At 35.8% G+C, this 5,304-nt stretch overlaps 1 pseudogene; it reads right to left on the reverse strand.

Moving 5' to 3' along the window:
• Positions 1-3,290: 3,290 nt before the first annotated feature.
• LOC149264664 (uncharacterized) lies at positions 3,291-4,483 on the reverse strand (annotated as a pseudogene).
• Positions 4,484-5,304: the final 821 nt, after the last annotated feature.

The raw sequence follows: 5,304 nt of genomic DNA on the forward strand, positions 1-5,304 counted from the left end.
GAGCGCAACAACAGCTCGCCCACCTTTGCTTTGGAACAGAGAGAGGAATTTGAGGATCCCATGGCGCGATTGCGAGAGAGAATGCCCTGTAGAAGAGGTTCGGGGCGTAGGGAATCCTCTCGTCCCCCTGCAGCGGATGCCCACCATCACTGCTGCTGCTGCTACTGTTACAGGAGGGCAGGAGCCACCCCAATTCCTTCAAGTCAGTTTATGGAAGCTGGTGGCTCTAATGAGGGAGCACCCATGCTCCCAGCGTTTGGTTCAGTTATTTTCACATTGGGTAGCTCCAGGGACAATGCAGGAATCAATGCACATATTTCAGTGCTCTTCACCAAAATTCCTGAGGAGAATGAGGACGAACCGCCACAGGCACCTGCTGAGATTCGCTCCGAGATCAACAAGGGGAAGCGCCCAATGGGGGAACCTTCGAATTCAGAGAACGTCCCAGAAAGGGCGCCTCAGCCAGGCCCCTCCCGCGCGTGTGAAGATGAGAAGCCAGCCCCCTCACAGAACCCCATGGCGATGTGGGAGGGAGTCTCAGAGGGACAAGGATGGTGCAACATTCCGGAAGAAGAACCAGAGGACTAGTGCACAGTGGTTCTCCTCCGCTTGGGACTCCTTCGCGCAAACCGGGTACGAGGCCTTGATGGATTTCCGGTTCTTGTCTCACATTTTGGTTTGGTTCCTACTTGTTCTGGGTAGTGGTATTGGTCACTACAGTCTTCTTGGGATGGCGTTATATGGCTGGTATCTGCCTGAAGATTATGCATGTTTTTTGTCTATTCTGTGTAATGCTCTTGGAGTCTAAAGTCTTTCTGGGTAGTTTGTCTTTTAAGGTTCGCCCCTGCGTGGGCAATTTTGTTGCATCTCTGAATCATCATGGAGTTTTGAAAGCTGATCTAGCCTGGATATGTCGCCCTGCGAGGCAAATGTTTGAAAAGGATGGAGTCACCCATGGAGCCACTGTTGGCCTTGGGCAGATAGACTTTTTGGATGTAAAGTTTACCTGTACATATTAATATAAATTAGTTAGTATTGCTGAGAAAAAAAAAAATAATATTTGGCAATAAATGTTATGGTTGAATATTTTCTACATTCCATGATATTCATTAGCCTTAATTAGTATATTTTCATACATAATACTTAGTGTTTATATAAATCTTAGTATTGGTACCATGAGAGTTTACAAAAAGTGGTAATCCTGCATCCATTATGACAACTTCTAATTCTAAGAAGATCATGGGAATTAATTTAAATAGAAATTTTATGAGAATTTTGGATCACAAGTAGGGGTTGTGGCCATTTGATGGTAGTCATGGATAGCTTCAACAAAATGGTTGAGACAATACCTTATGAAAAATATTTTAGTGTAGTAAGTCGAGTATATTCTCTTTAATAAAGTATAGGTAGATTTTGATTTACCATTATTGATGATGTCTTATAATAATAATAAATTAATGTGATAACTAATAAATAATAATAGAAATAATATCTTATATAAAAAAAATTAATATAATAAAATAAGTATATTCTATTTAATAAAATAAAAATCCATTTACCATTATATAATAGTAACAATAAATTGATATAAAAATGGATAAATGTTAACTTAAAGAAGAATATTATCTAAAAACAAATAGAAAATGGTTAGATAAAGCAATATACTAGAAATTCCACCAAATGTTGCCAAGGAAACGACGTAAGGCAGTGGCATAGGAAAGAGTAGCATTAACAGTGAATGTGTGACCTACACACATCTAGAGAAAAATTCTTGTATGCGGTTAACGCTCAAAACCAATTCAACAATTTGAAAACATACAAAAGATTATGAACTATGTTTCTTTGTTGTATAAGTGAAATACAAAATAAAAGGGAAAAATACAAAAACTCAGTTAATTGAAACTAGAATGCGCACCATGTCATAATACAGTTGGAATCCAGTTCAACAATTTGAAAGCATACAAAAGATTAAGAACTATGTCTCTTTGTTGTATAAGTGAAATACAAAACAAAAGGGAAAAATACGAAAAATCAGTTAATTGAAACCGGAATGCACACCATGTCATCATACAGTTGAAATCCGAGTGTTTTGCAAGATTTCATTTTCTACTTACAAAAAAGGAGCAAACAATCTAAAAAACGTGTTGAAGACCATACATGTTATTTCAACAAACATGAAGTAATCAAAACTGCCACACCTACTCGAATAGAGATATTCTTCATATGAATCGGATAATTAATTGTGTCCAGGAGAAATGAGGGCATATGGAGTCATAGTGTCAATATGAGGGCATTGTTTGCTACTTTTTAACATTTGAGCTATAGATGTTGATAATGGTCATTCACATATATGTTACACATTATAATAGAGTTAGACATTATAATAGAGTTGTGACACGTGAAGCCCAGTAGTACAGGTTATTGACAATATTTCTAGGTGATAGTATGATCATAAGGTGCATGCCATCATCACCCGCAGTACAACTTTTTTCTTTTGTTCTGATATCTATACAGAGGCATCTAAACTGAGGTAATATCATGGATTGAATTCATGTATGAATGTTTTGGATTAGTTGGAGAGGACACAATATTTTCATTTTGTTTCAGATTTTCTTCCCAACCCAGTTGCCTGGGACTCAATTTTTGGAAACTGGCATCTTCTATGGTCTCAGTCTGCCAAAAAGGTACATTTCTATTTTGTAATGCTCTCAATCTTTTCTTGCCAACGTTCTGCATATTCCAATCTAAATTCTTTTCAAAACTCTCATTTGATGTCAAATAGCTCTCCATTGAATAATCTGTGATCTGAGATTATTAATTAAGGCTATGCATAACCTGTACCATATGTTGTTGCTGCATATATACCAATTCATGTATTCTCTAAAATATACAGAGTTGACACCACATCAAAATTTCATTCTCATTCCTCATTGAATATAAGCATTCTACTCCATACTTTAAAAATGATACAAATTATCCAATCCACTGGGTTATGATAGCCTATGCTTAGCCTATAGTGTATGAAAAACATAAACACAAAGCTTCACTAGAGAAACAAAATAAGCTCCCTGAATTTCATATCTAGGCAGTGGTATTATAAATACATATGCTAAATAAGCTCTTAGTGGCCCGTCTAAATATTTTAGCAGTTCAGCTTCTAGATAATATATCAAGAACCATAAAATCACACTCTTGATTTTGATTCATGAACCTAGGATTCAGTGAGTGATGAAGGTTTTTGTCAAATATGGAAGGTACAAATTTCTTAAATGATTTGCTAACATTCATTGTCATATGATCCATCCAAAACCATTCAAATCAAACTCCCTACAATTGGATTCTATACTAGTGTCATCATTAGCATTCAAGTCTAATTATTTGGTGATCTTGGAAAGCTTGTTATTTCTAACTGAAGGAATTTCAACTTCATCCCTATGAAGCCCTACCTATTCACCCTTGCAACAAAATTCATGCAAAGAGAAGCTCCTAGGAACTTCTCGTTTAATTACTTGTTGTCCTACACATGATCCATTTACTTCCATCTATTTTTCCCTTGCATCAGACATGCCATAGCAATTTTCTTTTGTTTGTACCCTAAAAATTGTGGTCCTCTCCCGTAAATTTCCTTTGGTTGGAATTGAATTCTTGTCTGAATATTTTGGATTAGTTGGAGAGAACACAATTTTTCATCTTGTTTTAGATTTTCTTCCCAACCCAATTGTGTGGCACTCAATTCTCGGAAAATGACATATTATCTGGTCTCAATCTGCCAGAAAGGTACATTTCTATTATTTAATGTTCTCAATATTTTCTTTCTAGCATTCTGCATATTCCGATCTAGATTCTTTTCAGAACTCTCATTTGATGTCAAACAGCTCTCCATTGAATAATCTGTGACCTGAGATTGTTGATTAAGACTATGCATATCATGTACCATATGTTGTTGTTGCTTGTATAATGATGGAATTTTAGGTAAACAAGAAAAAACATTGTTGAGTCATTCAGTGGACATTTTTGAAGCCAATTCTGAGATTTCTGCACAGGCAGCTTCCAATCCAACAGAACCTAAGTTGTGGCCAGCAAGAGTTTCCCTAGCCTTTTCCAACACAGACTTCAAGTACTTACCCTAAGTTTCAATTAAGAGCTGTAAATGTTGTTGTACCTATTTCAACCATGTTAGCTTAAGAAAAAGAGAGCCAATATTGAACTCCTTTCCTGTTCTTTCTCTTTTCACCCAAAATTAATAGAGCTAGCTAGACATAATCAATGGAAACACAGCTTAATCTCAGCTCTCATATCAAGTTCAAAAATTGTTCCTTTTCATTTTAACATAAAATTAACACTAGAACAGAAGGTGATTACATGAAGTAACTATCTTAAATAAAATTCACAATGCCTGGTAATTTATATCTCTATTCACCCTTAATGACCCTAAAAGGAGAGAATGCGCTATGCCTACCTGCTTTGACGTTTTCGAACCCATGAATTTATAAGACCTTACTTTCACATGCCTTATGTGAGTAACATGTGCCTTTCCATACCTTGTGTAATGAAGCCTTGGCCTGGTCCAATGCCTTTTCTTTGGCAAAGAAAGGACTTTTCCCAGTACATAACTCTGTAGATTGAATATTTCACATACATGAAGTATTTACCTACCATAATGTCCAATTACTTCCTGATGTTGCCTTAAATAAAAAAAGGGAACCTCCACTTACGATCAAAAGAAGAAAGAAGAAATACTTCTTGTGTTGGAAGTTCCATATGACTTAGAGGTGGAGCAGATGGACGTCAAGAGTACATCGTTGGATATTAACACATGGACTGTATTCTGGAACAGTTCCAAGAATAAGAATGGTGCTAAAGTTCATGCCTTTCTTTTGATCCTAAGTATCAAATACTCCTATGCTACTAGAAACAAGAATTGCAAAATGGGTATGACATGAGAAACAAAAATTCTCAGGGTTTGTACAAGTAACTTTTTTGGTTTTTTAATATTTTTTAAATTTATTAATGTGAAAATAATAATTCCAAATAAATTAACCAATTTCATGGTCTTTGCTACTTGACATGGTATACATTATCAGAGTGATTATAGTGCATAAATTGGAATATAGAAGAATAATTCCATGTCCAATTCCCAATCTATGGAAATTTGATGTACTGAATCAGATTAAATATGAAGCACAGAAAAAAGTAATGCATCATATGTTTCAAGTAGCCAAACAAAAGGAAAAATTAAAGGAAGACATTTCCTAGAAGAGAAAATGAGTGGAATCCTTACTTGGATCAAAAAATGTGCCCAGA

This window comes from Pinus tabuliformis, chromosome 6 (genome assembly GCF_031772625.1).
Source record: "Pinus tabuliformis cultivar Carrire ecotype Pingquan chromosome 6, CPIR1, whole genome shotgun sequence".
NCBI lineage: Eukaryota > Viridiplantae > Streptophyta > Pinopsida > Pinales > Pinaceae > Pinus > Pinus tabuliformis.